At 47.0% G+C, this 19,210-nt stretch overlaps 1 long non-coding RNA gene and 1 pseudogene across 2 annotated transcripts; one reads left to right on the top strand and one right to left on the bottom strand.

Annotated features, from left to right (window-relative positions):
* The first annotated feature begins 100 nt into the window (after nucleotides 1-100).
* Nucleotides 101-1,840, top strand: LOC143473391 (uncharacterized). Its single transcript, XR_013120521.1, has 3 exons — nucleotides 101-269; nucleotides 673-781; nucleotides 1,588-1,840. It is a non-coding gene; the product is annotated as an uncharacterized LOC143473391 (long non-coding RNA).
* A 5,118-nt stretch (nucleotides 1,841-6,958) lies between these two features.
* LOC143474027 (eukaryotic translation initiation factor 4 gamma 1-like) lies at nucleotides 6,959-18,001 on the bottom strand (annotated as a pseudogene). The gene is made up of 17 exons (XR_013120672.1): nucleotides 17,873-18,001; nucleotides 17,535-17,634; nucleotides 17,083-17,141; nucleotides 16,779-16,895; nucleotides 16,465-16,660; nucleotides 16,144-16,283; nucleotides 15,940-16,056; nucleotides 15,288-15,671; nucleotides 14,641-14,787; nucleotides 14,232-14,468; nucleotides 14,018-14,122; nucleotides 13,588-13,825; nucleotides 13,464-13,531; nucleotides 13,036-13,236; nucleotides 12,641-12,968; nucleotides 7,566-7,687; nucleotides 6,959-7,130 (listed from the first exon to the last, which is right to left on the bottom strand). The product of XR_013120672.1 is annotated as a eukaryotic translation initiation factor 4 gamma 1-like (transcript).
* Between the last annotated feature and the right edge of the window lie 1,209 nt (nucleotides 18,002-19,210).

Below are 19,210 nucleotides of genomic sequence, written 5' to 3'. Positions count from 1 at the left end.
GGTCATTCCAAAGGAATGGGATCATTGGAGCATCTGTCTGGTATTTTGTCAGAAAAGGTTGGAAGACCCTCGAAATGGCCATGAAGAAATGGAACTTGGCAAGAAGAAGTGGATCCAATCGGGCCACAGCAATCGTGTCATATGACGATGACCCTGGGTTGGGAAGCTTCTTTGTTTTGAGCAGGTCCACATACTTCACAATAGAGGGCCAAACTTCAACTGCTCTTTCAATGGCTACAAATTTTCAAGCCACCGGTGGCCACAGAAAGGTAAAGGGAATACTGAGGATTTTGTTACAGAACTGAAGTCCTCTCTTCTTGCTGGTGCACAGTTGAAGAGGGAGTGTAGGGCCCTGAGCACTTTCGCAATCTGCCACATCAGAAAGAGTTGTGGAGTGTTTGGAGGCCACAGCTTCCAACTATTTCGAGTTGAGCCCCAGCAAACTGCTCACCACACTGTAAAAATGTTCTTGCACTTTAGTTATCTGAACTAAAAATGTATAGTCAATATGATTACAAATTGCATAATTTGTTGATATAAATTATTATTTCATGTTTATAGTTTCTTAACAAATAAAAAAGCTTTTTCAACTTAGATGTTCAAGTCATCTGAAATTACCATATTAATTAAATCAATTTACGCGCCATAACATCTTTTTTTTTTAACGTTCAGTACGTCAGCGCAGGGGGCGTGTCTTTACGATCGCGGGTGACCTTGACCTCCGCCATTTCTTTCTGGCGACAGGCAGACCTCAGATGTGGCGGCCGTTTTGCCTATTGAAGTAAGTTTCTTGATGTCTTCACTTTTATTATCTTTTTGAAGTGGTAGAATGTTCTCATAGCTGTCCTAAGATGGCTGACAATATTTAAAGTACATAGCTGGCTAGCTGTAGCTAAAGTAATTGTGTTCTGGTCTTCGGTAGCTAGCTAGTTAGCTGGTAATAACCAGGTTAGCTGTTAGCTAGCTATCTACATAGCTAGGCTGTTGATATTTGAGAAGCGTAACGCTAGATAAAAGTAGCTAGTAAATTTGTGATCTCACTAGCAAAGTTTACATTTGCTCAGTTACATCCAGAGTACAGAAAATGTATTGTTTACAGGATACAGTAATTGTAGCTAGACAGAGGTGTCACGTTGTGGGGGGCCCCTACCGGTCGCCCCCGGTTACAGCGGCAGCGGTCCTGTTTTTGGTCACGTGATGTTCGTCCCTCAGGTGGGCGGGACCCGTGATCCGTCTCACCTGAGGGTCGTTTGTTCGTCTATATACGTCTTGTCTTTGTACCAGTTGACTGCTGGTTATTATTTCCTTAATCTGGAACCATGCACGGGTTTTTGGTTTGCACACTTTCTATTAAACCATCCTCTTTCCCTGAGACTTGGCGTGATCGCTTCCTTTTTAGTTGCTCACACCTGCCCGTCACAAGAGGACGATGTCTTATCTCAAATTAATTTGGATATTAAAAGTTGTGCTTTTGAAACCTTATAAATAGCCTAAAATATTTTATGAAAAAACTGCAAATGTGGTCCTGACTGTGAATGGGATCACTTGACACCCCAATTGCTAATATTTTGTTATTTTATCTTTCAGGTTGTGATTTGATGCTGTGGGTGCTGTTAATTCATGAGGTGGAAATGTAAGCTTTGCACTTACTTAGATCAAGCCACTGTCATTACGGAGGACGAGTATCGGTTCCTTGTATTTACAGTGACTGTGTGTGCTCTTTCAAGTCACACAAGGCTCGAAAAAAAATCGAATGGGACCTTTGCTTCCACTCAATATCTGAAAACTCAGGATCAGTGATACTCTACATATGGTCATGTTGGATCAGATTATTTGTAGCATGCACGTACATAGAGATTTCCATCAGTTGTTTGGAACTGTCTAAATTCTGTCTATCATCTAAATTCATATTGGAGAATATATTTGCGTGTGAACATAGCCAATGTTAATTGTTTTAATTGTGGTGAAAACTGATGTGCATTGTCACTTTGTCTTGTGTGCTGTCTTCAACAGAATTCAGTTCAAAAGAAAAGGGCATTCTGAGAGGCCTTTTACATTTTCTCAGGGAGGATCCATCAAAACTTCTAAAGACTGCTGAGGTAAGCTTGACTGGAATATTGTTTTGTGCGTAATTTTAAATGTTCATCTGATTTTTAGTTTCTCTTATGCAGACAAAAATGCATGTTTAGTGAAAGTTAGTTATGCTCAAATTATATGGATTTTTTTGCATGTGTATCATACACACTCTGAACTGGTTGTCTTTTTGGCCATTCATAAATTCACTTGTAGACTACAGAGAGTGAGGAGCAGATGGCAAAAGGAGTGAATATTGGCAGGGCCGGAGTGGGACACTTCTTCAGCTCGGGAGTTTCATGCCCAAATACGACCCAAAATTATTTTTCCCTCCCAATCGGCCCAAACTAGAGACTGACATCGGGAATCCTCCCGAATCTCCCGATTAGCCACTCCGGCTCTGAATATTGGTATCTTGCCAATACAAGAAGAGGAGGACGTCCTTGACTTTTCAGTGGTACTGGAAGAGCAGATTGTCCTGAATGGCATTCATGACTTCCCCCATGCAGTAGCTATGCTTGTTGGTCTGCTATTTGCTCTTAATATTGACTACCCCAAGGAACTGCGTTACACCTTCGAGGTCATTCATAAGGTTCTACTGAACATTGGGGGTGAACAGTGTTCTCCCAGGGTTCATGGACTCAGAAACAGACTTGTCTAAAACTCTGTAGGTGGTAAAGCAGTCAGTGGATATGCTGTGTGTGCTGCGTTTACTCAAAGTTCTGTATAATTCAATTGATCAGGTGTAAATAGGTTAGAGTGGTTTTAAGAGATTAATTGTAGAGTAATTTACAGAATTATTTGATTTTCATGGTAGTTTTGTTTGTTATCCATATCTACCATAGCTGATATGTGGTGTAATATCTTTTATTTAGTTAGACCTTAGGGGTTTTATTCAGTGTCATTAGACCACTTCTTTTTCCTTTTTTTTTTTTACATCTAAAAAAATTGTTTTAATTGGACTCTGCAAACTGGTTATTACTGTGTCCTTGTTAATTAAACTTCTAAAAGGCTTGCAGTTGTATTGCTTTTTTTCCTACCAGTAACTTTACATGAAATAGTATTTAGCAAATTGTTAAACAATTTTTTCACATGTTGTATAAACTTGCTATTTCAATTAGTTCCGTTTTAAGATAAAGGGAAGTCGGCAATAGAGAACCGAACTGAGATTAATTTGGTGCAAATACGTTTTAGTAATCCAAAGTCAAAATTGTTAAGTGAACAAATTAATTCAGTTGGTATTAAAAAGTGATGAAGCTGGTTAAACTAAGTAATTTTAGTAGAACTGATTAGTGGAGACATTACATTAACTACATAACACTATTTGAAAGAAGTCAAAATCATGTTAAGTGAACAAAGGATTTCTGTCACGGTGAGGCGGCCCCCTACCGGCCGCCTCTGTCCACAGCGGCTGTGTTGTTGTTGTCTTGTGACGTCGTGTACGCCCCTCAGGTGGGCGGAGCCCGTGATCCGTTCCCACCTGATGGTCGTTTGTCTGTCTATATATGCCTTGTCTTTGTACCAGTTGACCGCTGGTCATTATATCCTTAATTCGGATCTATTGCACGGGTTTTAGGTTTGCACACTTTATATTAAACCACCCTTTTTCCCTGAGACTTGGCGTGATCGCTTCCTTTTTGTTGCTCACACCTGCCCGTCACAGAATGACCAGCCACCCTTCGGAAGCCGCCGAGTCTCTTTTTCTTTCTCCTTCGTTCGTGGTCATGTCTCGTGGTAAGTGTTTGTCTGCGTAGTGTTTGTTTGAAGAGATCCGCCGTGCTTTTGTGTTGTTTGTGGCACGGCGAGGGACAGGGCTCTCGCCCTGGAAATACTCTTCGTTTTTGTTGTTTGTTTGTTTGTTTGAAGAGCTCCGCCGTGTTTGTGTTTGTGGCGCGGCGAGGACCAGGACGTCTTCCCTGGGAGCGCTCTTCATGTTTTGTGTGGGAAAAATGTGTACATGTTGACGGACGTGTGGATCTGTGTGCGTGCTCGTTGTTTCATGTTAAATGTTTCATGTGTGACGCGGTCGCCGCTCGTCACTGTCGCCTCGCTCCCCGTGTGTCTTGTGTTTTATGTGGGGAGCGACTGCGACTTGGAGCGGCGCGTCACTATTGTGTATGTGTATGTAGAGCGCGCATGTGTGGGTCCAGTCTGTCTGTTTGTACACTGTTTTGTTTGTCTAGTAGTTGCGTGTGTGTTGTGTCCTAACGTGTTGTCTAATGTTTGTGTGTAATTCCACGCATGCTCCTCCCCCTGAATGTGTGTTTGGGGGGGGGACCGGCTGTGGTCCCGTGCCATGGGGTGTGGCACGGAGGGCGTCACTCCCGAGGGAGGCCCTGACCAGGTAAATGGGGGGTTCTCCTGAGTTAGGATGGAGACCCCTCCGCCCTGGAGGGGGGATCAGGGTAGTGCGCGTTTGTGTTCTGTGTTGGTGTGTGTGGGTGTGTGTGCATTTGTGTTTTATGTGCAGGTGCTTCTCCCTGGCGTTGAATCGTGGCATCCCTGGACCTTGTGGGGGTCTCCAGCTGGCAGGAGCCCCCTTATGTTGTGGGGTGACCGGAGCCCGGTCGGAAAGAGCCCCTCCCTAGAGGGCTGGGGCCCCCGGATGTTTGGGGACCATGGGGCTCCGGTCTGAAGAGCTCCTGCACAGGACGGAGACCCGTCCACGGGGTCCTGGAGGTGACGTAGCCACGCCCCAGGGAGGTAACCTGCACACACATACACCCCGGACGGACAAGGAGCCGAGGCCCGCCGTCCTCGCACCTGTGGGGCTATGCGGCTTAAGGCCGGTTAGGGCGTGAGGGCCCTGTGACCGACCGGGGCGTGGTTTTGTCTTGTTGACGGCCCAGTCGGTCCAGGGTCCCGCCCAGGGAGGTGAGCTGACTAATGTTATGTGTTTTGTGTTTCAGCTCGTGGACTGCAGGAGGTGTGTCCCTGCCTGTCCTTGCCTTCCTGCCCCTTCGTGTTGTTGTGCAGCCGCTGTGTGCCACACACCCAGTGGAGGGGAGTGCGGCTTGGTGGGGGGGTCTGTCACGGTGAGGCGGCCCCCTACCGGCCGCCTCTGTCCACAGCGGCTGTGTTGTTGTTGTCTTGTGACGTCGTGTACGCCCCTCAGGTGGGCGGAGCCCGTGATCCGTTCCCACCTGATGGTCGTTTGTCTGTCTATATATGCCTTGTCTTTGTACCAGTTGACCGCTGGTCATTATATCCTTAATTCGGATCTATTGCACGGGTTTTAGGTTTGCACACTTTATATTAAACCACCCTTTTTCCCTGAGACTTGGCGTGATCGCTTCCTTTTTGTTGCTCACACCTGCCCGTCACAATTTCAGTTGGTACTAAAAAGCGATGAAGCTGGTTAAACCAAGTAATTTTAGTAGAACTGATTGGGGCAGACATTACATTAACTACATAACTATTTGAAAGAAATCAAAATCATGTTAAGTAAACAAAGGATTTTAGTTGGTACTAAAAAGCGATGTAGCTGGTTAAACTAAGTTAAACTGATTTGATGTCCAGTTACTACAACATTACAGTTCTATTTGAATTGAATTGTCAACTAGTTACCTTAACTCAAGAATTTACATTTAAGCAACAAAAAATTTTCACTCAACTAATTAATTTTATCTTTGTAAACTTTATGCAAAGTTTTAATAACTGTTCTTTCTAATTTTACCTAACTTAAAATTTTAAGGCAGCATGGACACTAACTTTTTTAAGTTGAAACAAGCATTTTTTTTACAGTGCATAATCTTTTTGTATTAGCTCAACGAACTTCCAGTTAACATTGGGTCCATCCATCGACAAGGAGACCATGTTCTTAAGCATGAGTTCCTTTGTACCCTCCTGCAAATGTGAAAAATAAAAACAAACTATAAAAAAACTAACAATACTAATATGCATTACACTTTACCAAGTTATGTTATTGTCACATTATTTTAGATGTTTTGGTATTTTAATTTATTTCTTGTATGAAAATAGTTTGGCAATAAATATTCTTATTTTAGGCTAATAACAACAGGTCCATGCCAAACAAAACAGATCATTAACAGTAAAATAAATATCAGGTATCAATAATGTGTCTAATTGTGATAAGTTGCATAGCATATGGCTTACCTTGAAACGCTCCAACAAGTCATCTGCTGTCGAATGGCCCATGAATTGAGAGCCAAAGAAACGGGTCTGAACGTGGGTGCCAGTCTCATCAGTTGTCCAGTATCTTACATGTAGATCCAATTGTTTATTTTTAGTGGTCGTATTCAGGCTCTCATCAAACATAATGACAAACAAATCTTCATTCACTCTTGAGATGAGCTGCTTTTTTATGTAAGGAGCAAGTCCAAACCGCACAAGGTATGCTGTCTTGTCCCTTCCACAAGTGAATGTTTTCGCAAGTTCGGAATCAGGAAACATTTCCCTGAAGACTGTGTGAATGTCGTCGTTTGAAGTATATGAGTGGTGTCGTTTGAAAAACCCAAAGCACTTCTGCCTTCAGCGTGGCTGTCGTTGAAAAAGTACTGAACGGGTTCTGATACCCGGTAGCGGGGCCAGAAGGCTTTGCTGGAGCGGATATATTAACAGTAGACGAATGATTTTTGGCACTCACAGTTGCAGCGAATGAATCGATGTTCATATTACTTTTACGAGTGCTGTCATATCGTTTGTGTTTTTCGGATTTCATATGCAAATCCAGCGTAAACAACTGTTGTAAAAAGTATTTTATAAATAAAATTAGATTTTGGTCACAACCATCTAATTAATTACAGCTAAATTACAAACGCAACCATAATTAACAAGCAAAACAGAATAAACGCAGGCGGCTCTGCGGAACCGGAGACGGCCCCTCCCCTTCGTGGGGGAGTGGCCTGGCGTGTGTCGCCGACGCTCACCCTTTGTGGTACTGCTCCGTGGGCAGGATGCTCTTGCTCACGAGCCTGTGCAGATGCTGGCCCATGTGCTCCCTGGCGATGGTGCTACGCTCCAGCGTGGACTCCGTTTCGCACATACACGAAGAGCAGAGCCTGGCTGTTCAGCTCCTGCACGCACTGCACCGCCTCCTGCAGGACACAGAAGGAAATGTCAGCGACACACGAACAGCACGGGGTGGTCATAAGAGTTGTACTAGCTCGGCTAACCATTTATTCTGTCCAAATGCAATTGCATAAAATAAGCCCGATGGGACATTAGTTCAGTTTAATCATCAACTCTGCGTCTGATTCACACAGTCACAATATATTTTTAAACTCAGACAGAATGTTGGGATGGCTACACAGAATAACTGGACAGCCAAATCACCACTGGAGCTCATCCCACTTTTTCCTCAAATGTCTCTGCTGAAGCTTTAACCAGATTGTTCCATACATCATCTATGCTGACAAATAAGGGTGCCCCATGGGAAAGAGGAATCCTGCAGGATTGAGAACTTGCTGAAACAGAGACAAAACTGCTCCATGCACATCAGTTCAGACTGACTACACTGTGCCGACATTTACCTTCAGGTCATTGATGTGGAGGTATTCCTCAATGATGGCTATGGACTTCTTTTCCAACTCCTCTTCACTCAGAGCTGGTTTGGCTGGGGCAGGAGGTGGTGTTGGAGCGGTCTCACGCTTCACTGTGGAACAGAACAACAAATTAACATATGGAAACAACTGAGACCAGGATATCCGTCATGGACCCCCGAGAGTAGTTTGCACAACCTTCACCTCAACCTTGTATATACTGCTCCACTGTTCCATAATCGGTGCTTTCTTGACTGATGTCTTGGATCATAACGCACGATACCCAAATTAGTGCTAGTATACATTTTTAGGTTGAATGTTTCAGACCTCACAGAAGTGTCAGTAAAAGGAGTGAAGAACATTGAAGTACTTTGGGGGCAGTCATGGTTTGGTGGTAGGGAACTGGTCTTGTGACCGAAGGGTCATGGGTTCGATTCCCAGACCTAAGCATATGACAGAGCGTGACATTTTGTCTTGGTCTCCCTTTTGTCGGTCACAATGTTTAAAGAACGCATCGGTAAGTGTTCACGCTACGTCAGTTGAAAGTCCTCAATCCCCTGAACATACCGTTATTCCAGCAGAATACGCGGATCTCGGTGAAGTATTCAGTAAGATCCACGCCACTAAGTTGCCTCCACACCGACCTTATGATTGCGCGATCGAGCTTATAGATGGCGTTCCGCTACCCAAATCCCGTGTTTATCCTCTGACGCAGGAGGAGGAGAAGGCTATGGGGAATTACATTGAGGAGGCCCTTGCGCAGGGCTTTATTCGCCCGTCCCAATCCCCGGTCGCTTCCGGATTTTTTTTTATAAAGAAAAAGGACGGTGGGTTGCGACCATGTATCGATTATCGGGTACTAAATAATGCCACCAAGAAGTTTGCGTATCCGCTACCGCTCATTCCCGTAGCATTAGAGCAACTTAGGGGAGCACGGTATTTTACCAAACTCGATCTCAGGAGTGCATATAATTTGATACGTATCAGACCAGGGGACGAGTGGAAAACTGCTTTTTTTACCACAAGAGGACACTATGAATACCGAGTGATGAGTTATGGTTTGTCGAACGCACCGTCTGTTTTCCAGTCTTTTGTTAACGACGTATTTCGTGATATGCTCGGGAAGTTTGTGATCGTCTTTATAGATGACATTTTGATTTATTCTCCAGATTTGCCAACGCACATTTCCCAAGTACGGCAGGTGCTCCGTAGACTTCTTGACAACGATCTGTACGTCAAAGCTGAAAAATGTGAATTTCATTTAAGCACAGTATCTTTTCTGGGGTACATTATCAGTTCGTCTGGGGTGGTTATGAACGATCACAAGGTTCAAGCAGTTGCAGATTGGCCTGCTCCTAAGTCTGTGAAGGATCTGCAACGATTTCTTGGTTTTGCAAATTTTTACAGACGGTTTATTAGAAACTATAGTGCCATAGCCTCTCCGCTCACCGCCCTATTACGAGGGGGTCCGAGAAGGCTTAGTTGGTCTGGGCAGGCGCAGTCAGCTTTTGACGCTTTAAAGGAGGCCTTTACTACTGCCCCGATATTGAAGCACCCTGACCCGGCCTCTCCGTTTGTGGTGGAGGTGGATGCCTCAGAGTCTGGGGTCAGAGCAGTCCTTTCCCAGCGAAGTGGGAACCCTCCTAAATTACACCCTGTAGCTTTCTATTCGCATAAGCTGTCGCCTGCTGAGCGCAATTATGGTATCGGGGATAGGGAACTTCTGGCAGTTAAGCTGGCGCTGGAGGAGTGGAGGCATTGGCTCGAGGGAGCTCTCCACCCTTTTACTGTACTTACAGATCACCGGAACCTAGAATATCTCCGTACGGCCAAGCGCCTGAATGCCCGGCAGGCGAGGTGGTCTTTGTTTTTTTCCAGAATCCAGTTTACTATGACTTTTCGTCCGGGAAGCCGTAACATCAAAGCTGATGCTTTGTCGCGCATGTATCAGGGAGAGGTGTATGAAGGTCAGGAGCAAGAACCCAAGACTATTCTACCGTCGTCTGTATTTGTATCTGCCATTCATTGGGAATTGGATGAACAGCTTGCAGAGGCTAATAGAGGCCGAATTAGGCCTGCAGGTTGTCCGGAAGGGAGGACTTACGTACCAGCTGAATTCAGAGATAGATTAATTACTTGGGCTCACTCTTCGCTTTCTGCAGGGCATCCAGGTGAGACACGTACAGCGCAGCTTATTACAGCTCGGTATTGGTGGGAGACTGTAAGGAGGGATGTACATAGGTTCGTGGCTTCGTGCTCGGTGTGTGCCCAATGTAAAACCCCGAAGACATTACCTGCAGGGAAACTTATGCCCCTGCCCATACCAGAGCGTCCATGGTCACATATAGCTATTGATTTTGTTACAGACTTGCCGACCTCGGAGGGCAACACCACTATCCTCACTATCATTGACAGGTTTTCACGAGGTGTTAAATATATTCCTTTCCCGTCTCTTCCCTCAGCCTTCGACACAGCCAAGGCGTTATATAGTCACATATTCCGTCATTTTGGCATTCCGGAGGATGTCCTTTCTGATAGGGGTCCCCAGTTCACTTCTCATGTCTGGAAAGCGTTCTGTGAACATATCGGCATGAATATTAGTCTTACGTCTGGGTATCATCCCCAAAGCAATGGCCAGTGTGAGCGAGCCAATCAGGAATTGGGCAAATTCCTTCGTTTGTTTTGTCACAACAACCCCCATGACTGGTCTCAGTTTCTCATTTGGGCAGAAATAGCACAAAATTCGCTGATTAATTCCACCTCAAAGATCAGTCCCTTTCAGTGTATGCTCGGTTACCAACCGCCCTTGGCTCCCTGGACAGCCGTGACGTCCAGGGTCCCTGTGGTGGAAGATTGGATGACGCGTAGTAGAGCGGTTTGGGAGGAGACGCATCGTCATATCTCGGAAGCCTTGTCTCGTTATAAGGAACAGGCGGACAGGCATAGGGCCGATGCACCCTCATTTCGTCCGGGAGATCGGGTTTGGCTCTCTACTAGGGACCTCAGGTTTGAGGAGGGTTGCAGGAAGCTCCAACCCAAATTTATCGGTCCGTTTCCCATAACCGACAAAATTAATGAGGTTACATTTCGTTTAGCGCTGCCCGTGAATTTTCACATTTCTAATTCTTTCCATGCGTCTCTCCTTAAGCCTGTGATTCCTGGCCCATTGGATGAGGGGCTGCCCAGTGACGTTCCGCCCACTGCCGTGGAGATGGAGGGGTCTCCCGTATACGCTGTGCGGGAGGTGTTGGACTCACGGAGACAGGGGGGAATCCTCCAGTATCTCATTGACTGGGAAGGCTATGGTCCTGAGGAGTGGAGTTGGGTTCCCGCTAAAGATGTCCTGGACCCTGGTATGATTGCAGATTTTCATGGTCGTCACCCTTCTAAGCCTGCTCCGAGGCCTAGGGGGCGTCCGAGGCAGTTCCTGTCTGGCTCCGGTCCTGACAGACGAGCATCTCCATCTCCCAGTCCATGTGGTTCCCGGTCCTCCACTGGTAGGGCGGGTCCCAGCTCCGGTGCGGTGGGTGGTCGTCGCCGTGGTCGTCCTCGCTCTGGTCCTCCCCCGGTTCTTTTGGAGGGGGATACTGTCAGGCCCGTGATACCGACCTGTCCGGTTATATCTGTGCCTGCCACACCGGACGAACGGAACTCCGGTACCCAGAATACCGCGGGGGCTCATGTGACCCCCAGCATTCAGACCAACAATTGTACTGATGGGAAGCACCTGTCCCCCTCCCTATAAATAGTGGGAACAAGTAGGAACTCATTGCTCCGTATTTGTTTTCATGCATGCGTCGCTTTATTCCGGGTGCTTATCCCTGTGGTTTTTTGGATCCGTAATTGTCAGTCCTCAGTTTGGTGATCGGTTCTTTTCCAGGATTTATTCTTCGTTATGTACGGTTTCTCGACCCTGTCGTGGGTAAGCTTCTGTTAAAATAAATCCTGTTATCATTCTGCAAGTGTCTGCTCATCTGTCTGGTCGTGACAACTGTAGACCAGGGGTCGGCAACCTTTGAGACATGGAGTGCCAACTTTAACATGTCCAGTCAATGAGTGTGCCACTATGGCGGCGAGTTTAAATTGTTGACCGAGGAGGGGGGGAGGTATAAATCGACACAAAAAGTATTATATCGCGATCGATCGCCAAGTTTAAACGCCTCCGCCGTTCGCGCGAGGTGTGCGTGCGGAGTCGCGCGCTACGGTCACTCGCGAAAGTATAATCCATTAATATAATAATTTATATTAAAATATATATTTTTGCTGATGCTGGTCCAGCGTGTCGCGTGCCAGTGACTATGCCTCGGTGTGCCAATGGTGGCACGCGTGCCATAGGTTGCCGACCCCTGCTGTAGACGGTCAACCAGTTTCAGCTGTGGAAAATTCTATTAAAACAGGCGAATACACCACAATTAAGCCAACTACACGAAAGTCTGATGTATGGAAGTCATATTCCATTGTAATTAATGGAGATGGAAATCGGCTTGTTGTGATACATGTCAGAAAGTGTTGGTGTACGTCATCTAACGGGATGTGTTTGGACTGTGATAAGAAATGGGACAGCGCGATCAATCGCTATATTGCTGTTTTAATAAATACATAAGAAAATTTCAAGTACTAAATCTAATTAATTCTATTCATATTAGGATTGCGGGCGGGGGGCGACAGAAATGTGTATGTGGTGGGCGGGTGCGGGATTAAAACAAGCGATTTTTTGGCCGGTGCGGGCGGGGAGCGGGATTAAAACAAGCAGGTGCGGGCGGGAGCGGGATTAAAACAAGCAGGTGCGGGCGGGAGCGGGATTAAAACAAGCGATTTTTTGGCGGGAGCGGGTCTAAAACAAGCGGGAGCGGGCGGGAGCGTGATTAAAAAAGCAGTCCCGCGCAGACCTCTACCTCTCACCACACATCCCCTGGCTCCTCCCCTCACCCCATTGACTCTGATGGCTTCTCTCACCACACATCCCCTGGCTCCTCCCTCACCCCATCGCCTCTGATTGCCTCTCTCACCACACATCCCCTGGCTCCTCCCACCACCCCATCGCCTCTGATGGCTCCTCCCCTCACCCATTTCCTTGCCCATGGCCCGGTCACGGCTGCCCCTCTCTCGGCTGCCCCAGTCACGGCTGCCATGCTCCTCCGTCATGCTGGTGACGCGGCACACGGTGTCCACAGCACCACGACCTTCGACTCCTCTGGCACGATCATCGCTCTCTCTGCTGAAGTTGCGCTTGGTGACTGCCGGGCGGTTCCTCTCCAGGACCCTCTCTCTGTCTTCACGGCTGTCTCACCGATCGAAACGCTCAAATCGTTCGCGGTCAGCACGCTCCTTGCTGGGGCTGCTTCTGTAAAAAAAAATAATAAAATACTTGAGCACCGTTTGGTCCTCCAACATCTCTTCCCTGTCCCTCAGTGTCAGTCGGTGGCTCAGACACTCGGCAATAAATAGGTCATCTGTGAACCGCAAAGCCAGTTGAAGTTCCTGCAAGAGGGTTTACAACGAGAACAAATGGTCTTCCTGATACTTGCCTGTGAGGCACCCTGCAGTCAGCGTCCAGCTTGGGCTTGGCTCCAGACCCACCACTGCTGCCTTTGCCCCAGCTGCCCCGTGATCCCTTCCCTCCTGAGGTGAGCAGCTGCTTGATGAAGTCCATAGCCCAGGGCTGTGGAATGAGAGGAGCAAATAATGCAAAGAGAATGTACATTTGAACAAAATACGCCTTAAAATTATGATCTCAAGTTGGTCCACCAATCACATCTATAAAGTGATATGGTGACACCCTGCTGTCAACTCAGTAACACCAAGGGAAGGGCGTCTTTGTTTTCAGGATGGGGGATCTGTAATTCAGCACAGTCAGTGGAAACGGACAAATCCTCTAGCCTGCCGTACCTTGGTAACCTTGCTGCGACGACTGATGTCGTTGGGTCGCGTCTTGGTTGCGATGGGCACCGTGTTGGCTGGGTGGTGCAGCCCCCGGACGGGTGGGACCCACCTCGGCCGCCGAGCCCCTGACTGGAGTCCTTCTTCGACAGCATGGGCACCGTGTTGGAGCCCTCGTCCTGAGGCTGGGTGGTGCAGCCCCCGGACGGGTGGGACCCATCTTGGCCGTCGCGCCCCTGACTGGAGTCCTTCTTCCACAGCAGCTGCTGCTGCACCTTGATCTGCTCCCGGTGCTCCTCCAACTCAGCATCCTTATGGATCTGCTCAATGGTTTTGGGGCCCTGGTCACCCCTGCGCGGGACCCAGTTATTCTACCATAGCAGGAGAGAGAGGAGCGCATTCAACATGGCAGCCACCTTGTCGGTATGGACAATTGGGAAAAACTAAATTGCAAAGGGAAGGTACTTCTCTAGGTAGTCCAACCACATCTGCAGGACTGTCAATGAATCCACACTCAGATATATTGAAGCTGAAGTCCAACAGATGGGGGTTTGAACACTTACCCGTCTGAGGTCCAGGACGTCCTGCAGCATAAAACGGATCCTCGACGAGGTCTTCCTCTCCTTTATGATTTTCTCCATCTGGTTGAAATACTGGTCCATACGGGGCTGTTTAGTAAACAACAAGACTCTCGTTAGCATGCTCGTGGCTACCACCTGGTAAAAACTGCCAGATGGAGCGTTAGAAGCCCAGGAAGGGAGAGCATGAGCACGTTACCTTGGCCTTCTCCAAATCTAGGTCCTTCCCAATGGTGGAAAGGAGGCGGCAGAGACATTCAAGGCTCTCTTCGTCATGGTTTGTCAGCAACTTGACAATACAGCCATGCATGATAAACTCTGTGAGCATCTTCAGCTTGAAGAGCTCGCCGATGAATTTTAAGTTGCCGAGGGAACGGCGGGGGGCCTTGTCCTTTGCATTTTCCAGCTCTTCTCTCAGCCGCTGGCGCTCCTTGTCCTGGCCGGGCATGTCGGGGGGGGGGGGGGGGGGGGGGGGGGGTTGGTGTTAACTCGAGATCAGGCCCATCGACAATACAATAAACACCAAATAACATGCATGCTAACAACACACGCCCAGTAACGTGCACTTCAAGGAAAGGTGTGCTAGTGAGATGGTGAGACTGTCGCACCTCTGATGCAGCTTCAAGCTCCTTTTGCTTGCGCTCAAATATTGCGCCATCGTCCTTGTCCTTTTCAAACTCCTCCTGACAACAGTTGAGAAGCAGCTTTCGGAAATTTACTGTGACTCCCAGCTTATCCGAGCTGGGCACTTTCAGCTGGGTACCATGAAGAGCAAGCAACAAGCACAAGTGAATAATGATTAAAACAAATGAATAATTGATTAAAACAGTCTGCAAATGAAAGAGAAACTGAAAATTCACTGGCCCGCACACACCACTTTACTTGCCATCTCACTTGGGAGAAAGATGCATTTAGGTAGTTCATGTACATTAGGGAAAGACTGTCAGAAATTAAGCAACATGTCACAATGTTTTAGTCAATATTAGTGAACCCTGCTTGAAATTTATAACAATAAATAAGGGAGAGGGCTTATTCAGACTGTTTACTCATGTCCTTTCATTATTCTGTGTCCTTGGCCAGTAACTGCACATCACGGACAGAGGAAAAGGATCAAAGCAATTCATTCCTCCCCATCCGACATCAGAAGGCTTAGGAAAATAGTTACTCTACTGCTCTACTCTGACACTCACTGAACTGACAAGATTGAAGTTACGAGTGGAACGGGCCATTCGAGCATGGGCACATGCACACTCACCCCCATCAGGCAGCGACACATGTTGGCGTAAGCCACCGAGAAGTTGGGCTCGGAGATGGCCTTCTCAAAGATGAGGTCGATCACTCCTTTGAGTCTCTCCTCTGTGTCGATGGTCAGCTCAGTGACCCGTTTCATCAATGACTCGAACATCTGCAGCGTGAGCTTATTGAGTACACTGCGCACACGCCGCAGCAGGTCCTGAGTCTTTGCCTCCTCGGGGTCATTCTCATCAGATTTGGCCGTGCGCCCGCGCATCTTCATTGTAGAGGGCTTCCATGCCTTCTCAGCCTTGTTAAGTTCAATATCTTCATTGAGCAAGATGCTGGCGATGATCTTACGCGGTTCCCTGCGCTGGCCCTGCTGTGAGCGCCTCGGACCTGGAGGCTGGAGGTGGGGAAAGCTTAATTAGGTAGATCAGCGCAAATAAGTCCCCTATAATTCAAACAAAGGGTGTAACCAAGCAATCACAATAACTCCAAGTGAAACTAGCTTAAAAAACACAAACATGGCTAGTAAACGATCTAGACACTAGAGCAAATACAATGATGCTCTAGAATGTAGAATGCCGACCCTCTAACTAGCCTTAAATCATTTCCAAGTGCTTTTAAAGTGAGCATGTATGTGTGAGATGTTCCTCCAGGTAGAGACTTACAGGTCCGCGTCCTGCTCCAGGAGGCTGCCTGTCCACGTTAGCAAAAGAGGGTGTGAAGTGAGGCCCACAGTTCATCAAGCGACTTGGATCCAAGGATCGCAGGGTTATCTTATTAGCCTATAGTGTGTTGTGGAAAGAAAGACGGATGAAGGCTTGACAACGTCAAGGCGTGGGAGAAAATCTGTGTCAGTCTTGGGGAGTGACGTTTAGCTTGTCCAGAACAACTTCATTAATGTGGGGCAGGCCCTCAGGCTTGTGCATGCTAGCGCTGATGAACTGGAAGCGCAGTAGCAACTCTCTATCGTACCTCCTCTTCTCTTTGGGGTTGATGGGCTTCCAGTGCTCTGGTGAACGGGCCAGAGGAGGAGTCACTAATGCAGCCAAGTTAACATTACCTTCCAGGAAAAAGAAAACTGGAACCTTCACAGATCTTTTCAATATTGGGGGCCGTTTTAGAAAATGGACAAGTTTACTGGAAACATCTACACAAGTACATTTACTAAAGACTGGAGTCTTTGCCCTCACCCTCTTTATACTGATACTTCTGTTCAGCAGACTTGGGCCCCTCAGGCTCTATGTTCTCCATGTCCAGCTTGTCCTCCTTCTCTTCCCATGTTTCCTCCGACTCTTCAGTGGGCGGAGCAGCAGGCACAGCGGGGTGGAGCTCTGGAGGCTGGGTCTGAGCAACTGCAGACTCAGGGGTGGATTCTTTCTCTTCAGGCTAAGGGGGAGAAGGTTACACAGACAACATTAACACATCTACATTTCAAAAGTCCACCGACTACTGGGCTTACAACCTTTCAAAGCCGCTCGTCTCTGCATGCAACTCAAAGAGGAACCTCTGGTTCCATGACGGGTTCGGTGACGGGGTTGCGTTCACCTTCCTCCTTCTCCTCCAGCAGTTCTTTGGGGTCCGTTGAGAACGGGAGCGTTTTCGGGCTGATCAACGGAGACCTCTGGCTCAGGAACAGGAGCTGTCACCTGGACTTCGGCACAGTTTCGAGCGCCAGACATGACCTCTTCCGTGATGTCTTTTCCACCCTGATTGGGGTCTCGTATTGTAATCTGTGGACATGGTTTTGGGGGAGTGAGATCATGCTCATATAAGGCATTCTCAAGCAGGCAACTTTTTCAGCTCCTCACCTGCTTGCGCTCTCTCTTGTGCTGCTGGTACTCTGCCTGTGTGGAGTAATACGGCGCACCTGGAGGAGGAGACAAGTCACAATCAGATAACACCTTAGGCTCTGCCCCAATGTGGAGAGGGAAAGGAAGTGTTTTTCTCCTTCATTTCCACTGGCCATTTAACATAAATCCACAATGCAGTGTTGCCCAGTTTCAGTATAGGTTTATTCAGAAGTCTTTTAATCTCCAAATTTTGCCACCAAACGTAAAGGTACACTCCCACCTACACCGTGGGTTCATCCACATGCAAGCAGCAAAGTTAAACGATTAGGAGCTTGACTGGGTCAAACAATATAAAAAGAAAAAGAAAAAAGAGGGACAATTAAATGGACACAAACCAGAAGTGGAGGACAGAATCACTGGGGTGATAAAACAGGGAGAGTGAGTGTGGTGTTTCAAGAGCCTCTCCTCACCGTACGCAGAGCTGCTGTCATCATATGTGCTGAAGTATAAACTCATAGGTGCGCTGGCCACAGGGAACTGCTGGGCTGAGAGCACGTATGGAGGGAGGTACTACAACACACGCACACAGAGCAAAGGACAAACAGTTGGTCATCAGTTTCAGAAACAGCAAGCCATCATTTCAGCTCGGAGACACCAGAGGTCACATTAAAATTCCCAATAACTTCAGACTAAAAACCTCATGGCCCTCCTACACACCAAACATACTACAAAAACAACGTTGTGCGTTTATTCACGTGGATACCACCCCTGTGTCCCAAGCAGAACCTCAATGGCACTGGAGCATTACCTGTCCAGGTGGGAGAAAGTAGGCAGCGCCCTGAGAGTCGGGGAACAGCAGCTGCTGCTGAGGGATCATCACCACCTGGGAGTTCTGGTACATGTGAGCGGGTTGAATGGTGTGGGGCGCACTGCTGAGTGGCACCCACGGGGCACCGCTGGCCAGACTGGCCCAGATGGGGTAGGACGGTTGCGGGAGGAAAAGAATAGAGAGTTTCAGGATGTGGCGACATGCACAAGGCCTAACATTAGCCCCAAGGTGGAAAATGTCCTTCCTCGCATGGCCATAGTCACATCCACACCCCTCCAAAACGGAACCAATTCTGCCATGTGTCAACAATGTGGGAAGAAGTCATGTTTCAACAACAGTGAGATGAAGTGCAACTGTCAAATTTGCCACGTTTAAATCAGCAGTTCTTCCTAGACACTCGAAACAAGCTCCACTTTAATTCACGCCCCACACCCAATGTCATTAGTTTTGCCATCATAATCTACACGTACTTTGAAGTTTGTCATTAAGCAGGGGGAAAAAAAGAGCAAAAACCAACAAAGGGTGTTTTGCACAGCACTGCCTCCTCATCTGCACTAGGGATGCACCGAAATGAAAATTCTTAGCCGAAACCGAAAATGAGGAAACCAAGGCCGAAACACCGAAATACATTATGCCAATTATTAGTCAAGGCATTGCTATTCAAAGAATAAATCAACTACAAAATTTGATTTGAAAATATTTATTTAGCACTGACATTACAGTAATACATATTATAAAATAAAATTAGTGGTGGGCCGTTAACGGCGATAACGCTGACAACGGCCGACCACTAATTAAATTTAACTCGCTTGCAGACCGTTTTTATCTGAGAGGATAAATATATGTATTTTATACGAGTTAAATTTAATTATAACTGACTGGCCTGAAAGATAAATATAAATTCTCTCATAAAAACGTGACGTGACACGTTGCAACAACATTAAACCGCTCAGGTAAACACACTTCTGAGAAATGTCGTCTGCTCGGCAAAACATAACGGGGCTCAATGTGCTCCATTAGCCTACGAAATCCCACATCCTCTACGACAGAGAACGGCTGATCGTCTAAGGCAGGGATGTCAAAGTCAAATACACCGAGGGCCAAAAAAACAAATTTGCTACAAACCGAGGGCCGGACTGGTTCAATGTTTATTAAAACATATTAAAATGATTGCACATAGCCTATTGAACCAAGACCTAACACAGTGTATATTATTTAATGCTTAAATGAATAAAGCAATATTTTCTTATGGATCTGTCAGTAATTTCAAGTGAAAATATTTTTCAACAAGCAAACATGAATAAAGTAATAAAGGTT

This window comes from Brachyhypopomus gauderio, chromosome 13 (genome assembly GCF_052324685.1).
Source record: "Brachyhypopomus gauderio isolate BG-103 chromosome 13, BGAUD_0.2, whole genome shotgun sequence".
NCBI lineage: Eukaryota > Metazoa > Chordata > Actinopteri > Gymnotiformes > Hypopomidae > Brachyhypopomus > Brachyhypopomus gauderio.
Note: the sequence above shows the minus strand (reverse complement) of the source record. Positions and strands in the feature narration are given on the sequence as shown.